Consider the following 15,639-nt stretch of genomic DNA (forward strand, 5'->3'; position numbering starts at 1 on the left):
TACAGGCATAAGCCCACTATGCCCAGCCCCTTTGTTCATTTAAACTTTTTATTTTCTTTTTATTTCATTTTATTTTATTTTATCTTATTTATTTATTTATTTATTTTTTGAGACGGAGTCTCGCTCTGTCACTCAGGTTGGAGTGCAGGGGCACGATTTCGGCTCACTGCAACCTCCGCCTCCCAGATTCAAGCGATTCTCCTGCCTCAGCCTCCCAAGTAGCTGGGATTACAGGTGCCCGCCACCATGCCATGCTAATGTTTGTATATTTAGTAGAGACGGGTTTTCACCATGTTGGCCAGGCTGGTCTAGAACTCCTGACCTCAAATGATCCACCCACCTCGGCTTCCCAAAGTGCTGGGATTACAGGCACGAGCCAACGCGCCCAGACATGTTATTTTTTTAATAGAAAATAGGCCAGGCACGGTGGCTTATGCCTGTAATCCCACCACCTTGGGAGGCCAAGGCGGATGTATCACCTGAAGTCGGATGAATCACCTGAAGTCGGATGAATCACCTGAAGTCAGGAATTCGAGACTAGCCTAACCAACAAGGTGAAAACCCTTCTCTACTAAACATACAAACATTAGCTGGGTGTGGTGGCACACCTGTAATCCTAGCTACTCTGGAGACTAAGGCAGGAGCATCGCTTGAATCCGGAAGGCGGAGCTTGCAGTGAGCTGAAATAGCGCCTTCGCACTCCAGCCTGGGCGACACAGCTAGACTCCGTCTCAAAATATAATAATAAGAGACATTAAGATGGAGCCTTACAGTTCCATATGAAGGCTTACAGCAACCACACATTGCAAGTTCTTTTTAATTCTCAAACTGTTTTCAGTCTTTGTTTAGCAGGATGCAAATACTGCCCAGTATATACAATAACACATTTTACACTTTCTATACTACTGGAGTCATATACAGGCAAACTATTGTAATCTTAGAGACTACCTTGATATCTAATTTGGTGTAATGTTTAAGCCAACCTGAATAAACATTCTCATTGCCTGCCAGTATTCACATTTGTTGATATCAGTAGCTTAGAGGAATAGATGAAAACTGTTGGTACTTTTTTAAAAAATAGATTCTTAGTTAAATGCCTCTTTTTTAAAAATAATTTTTTCCCTAGTTTTCATTTCTTCCCTCGCTGCGCCCCCCACCCCACCCCCCCAAAAAAAAGACAGAAGGGAGAGAGGGAAGGAGGATTTTGTGACTCTCCGAAAAAAGACGACTTTTCAGTAATGGATAGTTTTTGAATTTGTACTTTTAAGTTGTGGGATATTATAAGATTGCATATCAGCATAGGAATTTAATTTGTGACAATTTAGCTTTGTCACCCATTTAATTGGTTGCTTTATTATTTGTAAGCTCTATTAAAAGATTTTTTTTACTGTTTCTTAGGTTCAGCTAAGTAAAAGAAACATAAGTGATATTATCTATACACCTCTAATTATACATTAGTTATGTTGAATTTATGGGCCAAATGTGATCTCCCTCATTTCCAATGTACAAGCACCAAATTAAAGAAAATAAAATATTTCAAATTTGTGTAATAACTGATAGAATTTAATTGATCAATTTTGTCCCAGACATATGTTGTTAAAGTTACCTGCTTTATAAATCAACTTAATATTTTTTTTTCCTGTCTGACTTGAGCTTTGTTAGGGATATTGAAGTATATTTAAAATCTTTCTAAGTTATTTCTTTTTTTTTTTTTTTTTTTTTTTTTTGAGACGGAGTCTCGCTCTGTCGCTCGGGCTGGAGTGCAGTGGCCGGATCTCAGCTCACTGCAAGCTCCGCCTCCCGGGTTCACGCCATTCTCCTGCCTCAGCCTCCCGAGTAGCTGGGACTACAGGCGCCCGCCACCTCGCCTGGCTAGTTTTTTGTATTTTTTTAGTAGAGACGGGGTTTCACCGTGTTAGCCAGGATGGTCTCGATCTCCTGACCTCGTGATCCGCCCGTCGCGGCCTCCCAAAGTGCTGGGATTACAGGCTTGAGCCACCGCGCCCGGCCCTAAGTTATTTCTACTTTTCTAGTTAAAGGGCTAATTCTCTGGCAAACAGAATGACTTAGAGGCCAGTTTCTTTATTTGTTATCGGAAAGTAGTCTCCTAACCATTTGTCAGCCTGTCTCACAAATAAACATTTTTAATCCCTAGAGTGTGTGAAAAAAGGAAGATGGCCTGGAATAAACATTTTTTTTGTTGTTGTTTTCGAGATAGCCTCACTCTGGCGCCCAGACGAGTTCAGTGGCGCCATCTCGGCTTACTGCAACCTCCACCTCTCTCATAGCTGGGATTACAGGCACCCACCACCTCACCCAGATAATTTTGGTAATTTTAGTAGAGATGGGGGTTTCACCGTGTTGATCAGGCTGGTCTCAAACTGCTGGCCTCAAGTGATCCGCCCACCTCCGCCTCCCAGAGTGCTGGGACTACCAGCGTGAGCCACCTTACCTAGCCTGGAGTAAACATTTTATACTTGGAAAAACCTAGTACCATTAAACAAAGAGGTGTGGTCCACGTGACTTTAACTCCTAGCAGTAGGAGTTTACATGCTGGAGTCTAGTGTTCTGGGCCCTTTCACTTCACCTCTGGCCTCAGTGAAATGATGGGTGGTGAAATCAACCTCACATTGTATACTTTATATTAATATTCTAGTCAGTTATCAAAGTACTCATTGAACGGATCAATTTTACTTTCTTCCACTATTTTTGAGTGTCAGTAAGAGAACCTTTTATTTCCAGTCAAATAGGGACGCTGTGCAGTACATATTTAATTTTATGTGTTTCACTTTCTAATATTGGCTTATGTCCATGGCAATCAAGGCTATGTATGACAATTCAAATATATTTTATTTACCCATTACAATAGATGGCACTAATCAAGACAGGATGCTTTCTTAAATACACTAATAACTTAATTAGTCTTGGTAGTAGGCACACTAAACAGAATCATAGTTCATGGCCAATTTTCTCTTTTTTTTTTTAATTTATTTTTTGATATCGAGTCTCACTCTTGCCCAGGCGGGAGTGCAGTGGTACGATCTTGGCTCACTGTAACTTCCACCTCGTGGGTTCAAGCGTTTCTCCTGCCTCAGCCTCCAGAGTAACTAGGATTACAGGCGCCAACCACCACGCCCGGCTAATTTTTGTATTTTCAGTAGAGACGGGGTTTCGCCATGTTGGCTAGGCTGGTCTGGAACTCCTGACCTCAGGTGATCGCCCGCCTCAGCCTTCCAAAGTGCTGGGATTACAGGTGTGAGCCACTGTGCCCAGCCCATGGCCAATTTTCTATTCTGTTCTGAACATTAGCTTTTAGTTTCAGGATGTGTATGTGTAAATACACAAATACTTTCAAAACCATATACATACAGTTTTTAAATGACCTAGGTCAAGATTTAAAGCTGAGATTTAAAATTATAGTAACATGCCTCCATCGTCTCTTGGCAAAATTCTCTTCTGTTGTTTTATACCAGTTTCCTGTTTCTGCAGGTCATTTACTAGCTGGTGAGGACAGAGATGGATTTTATTCATCTTTGCATCCCCCATGCTAAGTATAGTACGAAGCACAGGGTATGAAGGATGCTCAGTCACTGGGAATTGCGTGAATTAATGAATGATCAAGCAAACTAGTAGGTTATATTTATGTCCACACTTTGTTTCTTATCCTCATTGAGTGCTTTTTAAAATACGTATATCTAAAAGGTATTAAAGAGACAATGGGCACACCTGTAATCCCAGCACTTTGGGAGGCTAATGCGGGAGGATTGCTTGAGCCCAGGAGTTCAAGACCAGCCTGGGCAACACAGTGGAAATCCTCTCCCAACTCCCACCCCCTACTCCGTCTCTACAAAAAGTACAAAAATTAGCTGGGCATGGCATTGCATGCCTCTAATCCCAGCTCCTCAGGAGGCTGAGGTGGGAGGATCACTTGAACCTGGGAGATGGAGGTTGCATGAGCCATGATCACCCCACTGCATTCCAGCCTGGGTGATAGAGCAAGACCCTATCTAAAAATAAAATGTGAGAGAGATAATGATTCCTTTGGAATGTGAGAATAAATGTTAGCATTATTCATCTGCTACATAAAAAACAGCAAGAGACAGTGGAAGGAGAGAGGGCCTTAGACTGGGAAAGATCTGGGCAGCTAAAGATTTTGGCTCCATTACTATGTCTGCTGCCTGACCCTGGGCAGTTACTTAAGTCTTCATTAAAGCTCTCAGTTCTCTGAACTGTAAAATAAGAATCCATACCTCTCGGGATCTGTGAAAAGAATAAATGAAGTGATTTTTTAAATTTTATTATTATTATTTTTTTTTTTTTTTTTTGAGACGGAGTCTCGCTCTGTTGCCCGGACTGGAGTGCTGTGGCGGATCTCAGCTCACTGCAAGCTCCGCCCCCCGGGTTCCCGCCATTCTCCTGCCTCAGCCTCCCGAGTAGCTGGGACTACAGGCGCCCGCCACCTCGCCCGGCTAGTTTTTTTTTTTTTTTTTGTATTATGAAGTGATTTTTTTAAAGTGCCAAGCACAGTGACACATAGGAAGTGTGCTTAATGGTAGCTGTTCATTGTGTTTTTGAAATAGAGTCTTGCTCTGTCACCCAGGCTGGAGTGCAGTGGTGTGATCTTGGCTCACTGTAATATCCGCCTCCCAGGTTCAAGCAGTTCTCCTGCCTCAGCCTCTGGAGTAGCTGCGATTACAGGCACCCGCCACCACGCCGGCTAATTTTTGTATTTTTAGTAGGAGAGTTTCACCATGTTGGCCAGGCTGGTCTCAAACTCCCGGGCTCAAGCGATCCTCCTGCCTTGGCCTCCCAAAGTGCCAGGATTACAGGCATGAGCCACTGTGCCTGGCCTCTTTATTATTTTAATCACTTGAAACAATTTTGTATTGTGTATGTGTGTGTTCTACTCCTACTATCTAATCATTTGCTGAATCTCATAGCTGGCTCCTGACTTTTTTCAAAAAGAATAATTAATAGATTCATACATAAGGAAATTGAAACTCAGAAAGGATAAATGACTTCCAAAGGTCACAGCGACAAGGTAAGGACAGCCGTGACAATTTTCCAGTCTCCTTTTCATTTTCATTCTTCCTAAATACACTGTTACTCTCCTATTCTCCCTAAAGTATGGCTCTGATTTTGACACTCACGTTTTCAAAACCTTTAGTAATTCCCCATGACCTACCAAACTCAGTACAGATTTGTTTGTTTGTTTTTTGAGACGAAATTTTGCTCTTGTTGCCCAGGCTGGAGTGCAATGGCGCGATCTCGGCTCACTGCAACCTCTGCCTCCCGGGTTCAAGTGATTCTCCTGCCTCAGCCTCCCGAGTAACTGGGATTACAGGCATGCATCACCACACCCAGCTGATTTTGTATTTTTAGTAGAGACAGGATTTCTCCACATTGGTCAGGCTGGTCTCAAACTCCCGACCTCAGGTGATCTGCCCATCTCGGCCTCCCAAAGTGTTGAGATTACAGGCATGAGCCACCGCACCCAGCCTATAAACCTGTTTTTAGGCTCCTATCAGCCTGTTTCTGTCTGTCTGTCTGTCTGTCTGTCTTGTCTGTTCTCTCTCTCTCTCTCCCTCTCTCTCTCTCTCTCTCACACACACACACACACACACACAGTGCCTTGACCAGACTGGTCTTACTAGCCAAGTGCTTACTGATGTGCCCCATTCAGGATTTTGTTCCATTTCTTTTGCCTGGTATGCCTTCTGTTCCTCATTTTCCAGAACCACCTCTAATGCCATCTTTCATGAATCCTTCTCTGCTTATCCTCCTTGCTACACTCTCCTTTGAATTCCCTAAGTACTTGATTTGTACTTTTGCTTATTATATAATATTCTCTCTAATACTAAATTATAGGATCCTTCTTAGATGTCCATATTCTTAATTTTAAAAGGACAGTGTTTTATACATCTAACCTAGTGTCTTGCAACTAGTATCTCGTCAAATTGTATGAAATTTAAATACTTTAGGTTCAAAATAATATTTAAATATAATTATACATACAATTCTGTGTTCTATTATAAGATATAATTATTGCTGCCAATGGAGATAATGTGGATTCCTAGAGAAGAATTCACTTGTGATCCTGACAGTTGGTGAATTTGATGCCATTGGTAACAAGCATATGGAAACTTGTATGTTTGTTTTTAACATTGATAATATTCTCTAAAGCGGCCTTTGACTCAGTGTTTCGTATTTGTTATTTTATTTCCTTAAGTGGTATTTTTATCAGATTGGTATTTGGAAGTTTGTTTTCCTGTCTCTTTCTTTCTTTATTTATTTGATACAGAGTCTTTCTCTGTTACCCAGGCTGGAGTGCAGTGGCGCAATTCGGCTCACTGCCACCCTCTGCCTCCCGGGTTCAAGCAATTCTCCTGCCGCAGCTTCCCAAGTAGCTGGGATAACAGGCACATGCCACTACACCCAGCTAGTGTTTTGTATTTTTAGTAGAGATGGGGTTTTGCCATGTTGGGCAGGCTGGTCTCGAACTCCTAACCTCAGGTGATCCATCCACCTTGGCATTCCAAAGTGCTGGGATTACAGGCATGAGCCGCCGCACACCTGGCCTGTTTTCCTTTCTCTAGCTATTAGCAACAATTGAAATAAGACTGTCATTTTCAACAGAAGGTAGATGTTCACTTGAGTCAGAGGTAGAACCTGGGAGAGGGAGGCTTAGCACTCTGGTCTTCCAAAGCAATTTTTCTTACTGTGTGATCTAGGCAATTTGCAACTATGAACAAATAAACTTATTGTTCCATCTTTCCTACCGTATCCTTCTCCATAGCACTTGCCACCTTCTCACATGCCAGATATTTTGCTTGTTTGTCTTGTATTCCTACGTGCAAACTTGTCCAACCCGTAGCCCGCAGGCTGCATGCACCCCAGGATGGCTTTCAATGGGGCACAACACAAATTTGTAAACTTTCTTAAAACATTATGAGATTTATGTGAGATTTATGCACAGACTTTTTTTTTTAAGCCCATCAGCTGTTGTTAGTGTTGGTGTATTTTACGTGTGGCCCAAGACAATTCTTCATCTTCCAATGTGGCCCAGGGAAGCCAAAAGATGGGACACCCCTAAATTTTAGGGTGTATGAAAGCGAGGATTTTTATTTTATTAATCGCTATATCTCCAACTCATAGAACAGTGCCTAGCAGTTGGCAGTTACACTATAAATATTTCTTGACTGACTAAACTAGAGAAATTTGGCTTTGAGAGTTCCTCCGATTTGTTGGCTAAAAAGGTTTCATTATTTTAAAAATAAGGAAGTCTCCAGACTGCTTTCCACAGTGGCTGGACTAATTTACATTCGCAGCATCAGTGCATAAGCAGGCCCTTTTCGCTGAAGCCTCGCCGGCATGTTTATTATTATTATTATTATTATTATTATTTATTAATAGTTTGAAAAACTACCTTTTGATGACTATGCTCACTACCTGGGTGATGGGATCCATACCCCAAACCTCAGCATCATGCAATATTCCCATGTAGTAAACCTGTACATGTACCCCCATATCTAAATAAAAGTTGAAATTAAAAAAAATAATAAGGAAATAAAATCCTAGCCAGGTGCAGTGGCTCACACCTGTAGTCCCACCACTTTGGGAGGCTGAGGCAGGTAGATCACTTGAGATCAGGAGTTCAAGACCAGCCTGGCCAACATGGTGAAACCCCATCTCTACTAAAAATACAAAAATTAGCTGGATGTGGTGGTGCACGCCTGTAATCCCAGCTACTTAGAGGCTGAGGCATGAGAATCGCTTGAACCCGGGAGGCGGAGGTTACAGTAATCCAAGACTGTGTCACTGCACTCCAGCCTGGGTGACAGAGTGAGACTCCGTCTCAAAAACAAAAAAAAAAAAAACTAAGTAAGTGAATGATAGTTTGGAAGAATAGTATTCATCTGCAAACTCTGCTCTCGGGGTTTTACATTTGTCTTGGAGCAGCCTTGAATTTACTATATTTTTATTTCATTGAATACAAACGCAAGCCATTCCTACCACCACACCATACATCCAAGATGACTGTATCTCATTCTGGCTAAAACCTAAGAAAACTGTTCACTGTAATGAAGTCTGGTGGAAGCTTGATGACATGGCTTTTAGGCATTAAAGTCAATAAGATCAAAATAATAATAAAATTCAGTACAGGGGCATTATCCCTTGATAAGAACACTTCACTACTTGTTTTGCTTAGATGCTGATATTGACCCTGAAAATTGGTGAAATCAAGCTTCTGATGTTAATTTAGGGTTGTTATCAGTTTTCTGCATGTACATGTAATTGGGTTTGAAATGTGTTTTAAGCCTGAATTAAAAGAACTTAGTCACTGATGACTCATAGTGAGAAGTTTTTCCTTTTCCCCGCTGGAACATATGCTTTTACCTCCAACATGCCCTTTTACAAACAATTAAAACATAAAGAATGCTACTTTTGTGTGACAGTTTCTGGAAAGGTTCTGTTTAGGTTTAAAGTGGTGACCACTTATTACAATGCTTCTCAGTAACTACACTAACTACAATTGAGTTTCCAAATTTCCATACAAATTTCTTAGTCTCTGCCTTTATGGAATTTTCCTCATTATGTATGAAATCCTCAGAAGTATACACTAGATAGTATATGGATGACCACAGGGACTTTATTTTGTTCATTATTGTATTCCTACCTAGTGCCTAGAACAGTACCCTGCACATAGAAGCCAATTAGTAAATATTTGTTGAATGAAATCACATAATTTTTTTTTTTGAGACAGTCTAGCTCTGTCACCCAGGCTGGAGTGCAGTGGTGCGATCCTGGCTCACTGCAGCCTCCGCCTCCCGGGTTCAAGTGATTCTCCTGCCTCAGCCTCCCGAGTACCTGGGATTACAGGCGCCTGCCACCATGCCCAGCCATTTTTGTATTTTTAGTAAAGATGGGGTTTCACCATGTTGGCCAGGCTGGTGTCAAACTCCTGACCTCAAGTGATCCGCCTGCCTCGGCCTCCCAAGGTGCTGGGATTACAGGCGTGGGCCACTGCGTCCAGCTCCATGCATTCTTAATAATCGTGCATCTTAGAAAAATAATGAAAGTATAGAAATCAATTTTCTCCAGCTTTTTTGAATTAGGTAATCATCAATTCACAATCAGTCTAGTTTGGGTGTCTCTCGGTATTAGCCCAAGGTAGTTCTGTTCGAATAGTTCCTAGCATTGCTTGTGCCAATCTTAAATCTCCTTTAGTGGATCTCTTACAAAAGGAAGGGTGAATTGCCGCCACCCATAGGCACTTGCACCTGTGGGAACCAATGGGCGTTGTAACAGGAAATACTTCAGCTTGCAATACTGATAGTAATGTGTGGCACCCAGGTCACGCTGTTTTTATCTGCAGTTCCTTTTTAGTATTGTACAAAGTTTCTTGATAATTTTTTAATATATAAGTTTAAAAGAGAATTAACTTTCAATTTGCAAATTAAAATGAGAATGGTTGCCTTTTCTTATCAAGAAATGGTGAGTTGTCCTCCTGTAAGTAAATTGGCTCTTTTCTTTCTAATATTGAATTCCATGAAACCTTACTCTGGTATGCAGGGAGAGTGGAGGGTGCCTAAGTTGTAAAATAATTAAAACTTAAGCTGATATAATTATCAATAATAGTAACCAGTTCTGATATCTACTTGATACCATAACGGTGAGCATTGATAGACTTTCGTATATTTTTTACATAAGATTAGCTTGAGCAAGTTTTCCTCTTTTGTAGGTACTGGGGGGAAATTCTGGAAGAATTTTTAGAGAGTTCTTTCTAAAATGTCGAAATGCAAAGCTGTATAAATTGCTGTTGACGTTAGCTGTCTGACCAGGAAGTACTCTCTTTAAGCCTCACTTATAAAACTAAGTGTCTGTAATAACTTCCTTTCTCGGGATGAAGGTGCTGATAGCCTGGGGTGTTCTTATAACTTAAGTTCAGTTTTTCCTATGAGGAAGAGGCAGTTTTTTAAATGAAGCCATCTCTGGGGAAATCGTATTGATTGTTGTAGCTAAATACGGAATTTGTAAAGTCTTAATTTGTTGAACTGGAAATATAGGACATGCACTTGAGATCTACTGTGAGTAAGTGTCATTGGTATTTTATTTTACATTTAATGTTTTATTTTAAATATGGTTTGTGTCTAAACACTGTTAAAAAATGAGTAAACTCTGTTAAAAAATGAGTAAACTCTGTTGAATTTCATGTGAAATATTTATGGCCTTAGCTCAAAATCCAGCTGAGAGTAATCAACCTCAAAAGTCATTGGATTCATGTGCTCTATTTAATTTGTAGTTTGATATTCTACAAATAAAAGTGGCATTTTTTCTTTCTCCTGATTAAGCAAGGTAAATGCTGAGCATCAAATAAAATACCAAAATTTTGTCAGAAGAGTCTTTTAAACAAAAAACTTGAAATATGTTAAAGGTCATCTTAAATGGATGCAGTTTATGCTAATGGATGATATTATTACTTTAAAACAATATTTCACAATCAAGTTACTCAAAGTGGCAAACTATTCATGCTAGAGATCTTTAAAAGTAACAAGCCTGCCTCCTGTTTTTCTTCATTCACAGAAAGGGAAAATAGTATAGAAAGCAGAGCAGTTTCTTGAATGTAACACTAAATTTAGAGACAGAAAAGTCAGAGGGTTTAGTCACATTTAATTTGTTTTGTAACTTTTAAAATCAATTTAATACATAGGATTAGCTACTTATTACAGTATAAAAATAAAACATGTTGGCCATTAGGTTATTAACAATTTACATGATTACTATAGTCCCATAAAATGAATTTAGTTAAAGTAGGAAAACAGATACTTTTTTTTTGACATGTCATCATTTGTATGTTAAACAGTTAATGCAAAATATGTTATAAATCAGGAAAGCTACCTTAATAATTTCTTTACCAGCTTCACTAGTCTCTTGGAATGAGGTTTAAATGAAATGCATAGGCTAACATGTGACTGTGAGATCCAAACTCATAATACTGTGCAGGTTAAATGTGTAAATTAAGTCTTATAATTATACATAGGATGTTTTCATTTAAGAAGCATTGCAGTGGATATTACTAATGGGGGCGCTATTCTTTCTAATGTATGAGAAAGGAAATTTTAAGTGTCAGATAATCTTTAAAATGTGATGTCTTATAGCGTGTGCTTTTTCCTTAAGATGAATGTTTAAAACTTAAAAGTACAAATTATGTAAATTTCAGCTTTCATAGAGAGGCCTTTTATGATTGTCTGAATGTTATATTAGCAGTCCAGAAATATCCCAGTCATAGCCTGGATGGGGGTGAAGCAGAGGAAGTGGGTGGTGCTTCATGATGACAGATTATTGCAGATTATATGGCTGCCTGCCAAAATGACACTCGTTGAAGGAAAAAGTAGAAGTTACAAACTGCATCCTATTAATTTGTACATGTTTATTTAACCACTTATAACTGTTTGCTTGTTTTATACACAGATGACAAGTTTTAAACTCCTGAATTACTTAAAATGTGCTTAACCTTCTATAGTTTATCGTGGCCATATTCCTTATATCTGATCTGCACAGATCGCACTGACCCTTTTGTGGAAAGCCATGTGTTAGCAGAAAAAAAGACGGGGGAAGGATGACAGAATTTAAAACTACAACTGCTTTATTTTCTAGTTAAAAATAGTTCTGAGTTAAAATGTAAGGATGTCCCATCACATGTGGACAATTTATATAAAATATAGCATACTAATACAAATAATCATGTCTTATGAAAAAGTTTATAGTTCTCGATTGTTCTGGTTTAGCTTGAAATTGAGATTCTTACTGTTGCAACATAAAAGGAAGCTTTGTGAAGGAAATATGACATCTCTGCCCAGATGCATAAGGAGGGAATTACAGTGGGGAGTTATTTTTAGAAGTATCTTATGAATACATTTCATGTACTAAGAACATTTTTTAAAGGTTAGTTTCACTGGTAGGAGTTACGCAAGTTGCTCGGGTCACTGGATATTCTATTAAGAAATCATTTTTATGTCACCAACCTAGTTAGTCTTAAACTGGCTGATCTAAGTAGTAGCTTGCTTATTTATTTATTTATTTTATTTGAGACAGTCTCACTCTGTCACCCAGGTTGGAGTGCAGCAGCACAGTCATAGCTCACTTCAGCCTTGTACTCCTGAGCACAAGTAATCCTCCTGCCTCAGCCTCCCCAGTAGCCGAGACTACAGGCATGTGCCACCATGCCTGGCTAATTTTTTAAAGTTTCTTTTTTTTTTGAAAAAGAAACCTTTTCTGTGTTGCCCAGCCTGGTCTCAAAATCCTGGCCTCAAGAGATCCTCCTGCCTCTGCCTCCCAAAGCTCTGGGATTACAGGTGTGAGCCACTGCACATGGCCATAGCATTTTTTTAAATGTGACCAAATTGAGGCCAGGCATGGTTGCTGACGCCTGTAATCCCAGCACTTTGGGAGGCCGAGATGAGTGTATCACTTGAGGTCAGGAGTTTGAGACCACCCTGGCCAACATGGTGAAGCCCCGTCTTTACTGAAAATACAAAAATTAGCTGGGTGTGGTGGTGTAAGTCTGTAATCCCAGTTACTCAGAAGGCTGAGGCATGAGAATCACTTGAACCCGGGAGGTGGAGGTTGCAGTGAGCCAAGATCGAGCCACTGTACTCCAGCCTGGGCGACAGAGCGGCACTCCCATCTCAAAAGAAAAAAAAAAGGGACCACATTGAGAAGATATTGAGGTCCTGTCAATACCATCAAATAGTAATGCAAGTTATCCTACTAAAAGAGGGGAAGGGACAGTTAAATTCCCAGTGCATAGTAGTGTCCCATTCTCCTTCAGGCATAGAATGCCATATTTTCAGTTCAAGGAAAGGTTGGAAGTGAGTCAAGGAATCTATCATTTGTATCTCACAATTCTTAGAATTGATGCCCTTCCCTAATCCTTTTACACGATCAGCAGCATGTCCAGGTTTCTTATATTTCTTACTTTCGGTTTCTGTCACATAGGTTTGGGATTGGCAGGGTAGTTTAATGTTTAATAAGAGTGTGGCAGATAAGCATGTCTGCCACCTACTAGCTTTGTGACTTTGCGCAAATCCCTTAACCTCCCCGAAACCTCAGTTTCTTCTTCTGTAAAATGGATATGATTATAGTACCTACCGCACAGGATTGTTGTGAGGATTAAATGAAATAATGTATGAAAAGCATAATTTTGGCCACACACTGTAAAGGAGGAGCTCAGTGTGCAAGAAAAGTTATGCTTATTTTTGCCATTTTTGGATATTTCAGTTCTCATTCATAACTTCACCAGAAAATGATCATGGAAAGAGATACAACAACACATGGCATTATGTATAGATAATAAAATCAACATTATAATAATAGAAGTATTTAGAAAGTACCAGAAGAAGGAGGCAGGGATTGACTGTAGATTTAATAATTATTCATCAAAATGATTATATACTCTGACAAATTTCACTTTAGTAACATTTTTCATTTTGTTTCAAGTGAGATAATTTCCTCCCAATTTGATGGAACAACTCAGGAAACAACATGGTGAAGTGTTGATTTCTTAAAATGTCATTTTGTCAGTAGAGTGTGTTTGTTTTCTTCTGAGTGCACCCCTCAGATAAAGTTAGGACTATGTCTTAAGATTTTAGATCAGCTAAAAAAATTTTTTTTTGTTTTGGTGACAATAAAACATGGATATTTACATGTATATTTGAATACGATAGTCCCCTCTTATCCTCAGCCTTGCTTTCTGTGGTTTTAATTACTCATGGTGAACTGTGGTCTGAAAATACTAAAGTGGAAAATTGCAGAAATAAACTATTCATGAGTTTTATTTTATTTTATTTTATTTATTTATTTTGGGACAGAGTCTCACTTGGCCACCTAGGCTGGTGTGCAGTGGTGCGATCGTAGCTCACTGCAGCCTCAGACTCAAACTCCTGGACTCAAGGGGCCCTCCTGCCTCAACCTCCCAGATAGCTAATTTAAAAAAAAAAAAAAAACATTGTAGAGATGGGGTGTATTAGTCTGTTTTCATGCTGCTAATAAAGACATATCTGAGGCTGGGTAATTTATACAGGAAAGAGGTTTAATGGACTTACAGTTCCATATGGCTGGGGAGGCCTCACAATCATGGTGGAAGGCAAGGAGGAGCAAGTCACATCTTACATGGACGGCAACAGGCAGAAAAGAAAGCTTGTGCGGAGAAACTCCCCCTGATAAAACCATCAGATCTCATGAGAACAGCACAGGAAAGACCCCCATGATTCACTCACCTCCCACCGAGTTCCTCCCACAACGCTTGGGAATTGTGGGAGCTACAATTCAAGATGAGATTTGGATAGGGACATAGCCAAACCATATCACAGGGTCTTATTATGTTGCCCAGGCTGGCCTCAAGCGATCCTCTGACCTTGGCCTCCCAAAGTGCTGGGATTACAGGCGTGAGCCACTGTGCCTGGCCCCATTCATGAGTTTTAAATTGCTTACCCTTTTGAGTAGTGCGATGAAATCTCCTGCTGACCTACTCCTTCTAGCCAGGGAAATGAATTATCCCTTTGTCCAGCCTATCCACACTGTAGATGCTACCTGCCTGTTCGTCACTTAGTAGCTGGTTGTCTTGGTTATCAGATTGACTGTTGTGGTACCTCAGTGCTTGTGTTCAAGTAACCCTGATTTTACTTAATAATGGCCCCAAAGTGCAAGAGTATTGTGGCTAATTTATAAATTAAGCTTCATCATAGTTATGTATGTATAGGAAAGGAAATAGTATATATAGAGTTCTGTACTATCTATGGTTTCTTAAATTCACTGGGTGTTCTAGAACATATTCCCACACATAAGGGCAACTACTATATAAAGAATGTTTTCTGTTCTCACCATCTGAGACTCTAGGGTTCATATCTTGTAATGGGTTAACTTTGTTGATGTACTGAAAATATTAAAACTAATTCTTACAGAAGCAGATTTTCATGGGGATGTGTTAGCAAAACAGATGTGAAATTTAGGGGACACCCGCAGTAAATTCACTAAACCAAACAGGGAAACTCCTTATAGGATACTTGAAAAAAAATGTTTAGCCGTTGTGAATATACTTCTAGTGTTTAAAATTTCAGGGCGTTAATCTGTGGTGTAACCCCTTTGTCTCCTAGCCAACTCCTGGATTATTCCATGTTTTTCCTTGTTTCTGAGAATTCCTAACATTATAGTCTCAAGGCTCATTACATCGCTGCTAAAATGCACTGTACCTCTGCACCTATCCTATTCAGACCCTTGTTGCCTTATTCCTGGACTACCACAGTGGCCTGCCTTCATTTCAGTCTCTTTTTTCCAACTCATCATGATGAATCTTTAAATGCTACTTCTAGCATGTCACTCCCTTTTCAGAGAGCTTCAGTGGCTCCCTGTTTTCCACTATGTTAAATCTAACTTCTCCTTAACTTTCAACACCCTTTCTAATTTGCCCGTACACTGTTTATCCAGCTTCATTTCCTATGATCTTGGGCCTGTTCTTTCTGTTCTGTTGAAGTCAGTCTCTCAAACACAACAAACTCATTCAAGTCTGTGCCTTTTACTTCACCAAAAAAGCCCTTGCTTGGAGCTTCTCGCTGCCTACTCAGATTTTACCATTCCTTC

The 15,639-nt window shown here is 39.9% G+C and overlaps 1 protein-coding gene across 6 annotated transcripts in view; it reads left to right on the forward strand.

The window, feature by feature from the left end:
• Positions 1-15,639, forward strand: part of TAOK3 (TAO kinase 3) — a 237,520-nt gene that overhangs the window by 4,505 nt on the left and 217,376 nt on the right. The window contains exon 1 of one of the 6 annotated variants that reach the window (XM_033220430.1): positions 9,305-9,510. The exons of 2 other annotated variants lie outside the window; for them this stretch is intronic. The gene's annotated coding sequence lies outside the window, so the exon portion shown is untranslated. Of the gene's footprint in view, positions 1-9,304; positions 9,511-9,537; positions 10,093-15,639 lie in introns of those variants that run through there. 3 more of the 6 variants (XM_033220431.1, XM_033220429.1, XM_033220432.1) reach the window with 3 other exon arrangements.

The sequence above is a fragment of the Trachypithecus francoisi genome, unplaced genomic scaffold, assembly GCF_009764315.1.
Source record: "Trachypithecus francoisi isolate TF-2019V2 unplaced genomic scaffold, Tfra_2.0 Lachesis_group11, whole genome shotgun sequence".
Lineage (NCBI taxonomy): Eukaryota > Metazoa > Chordata > Mammalia > Primates > Cercopithecidae > Trachypithecus > Trachypithecus francoisi.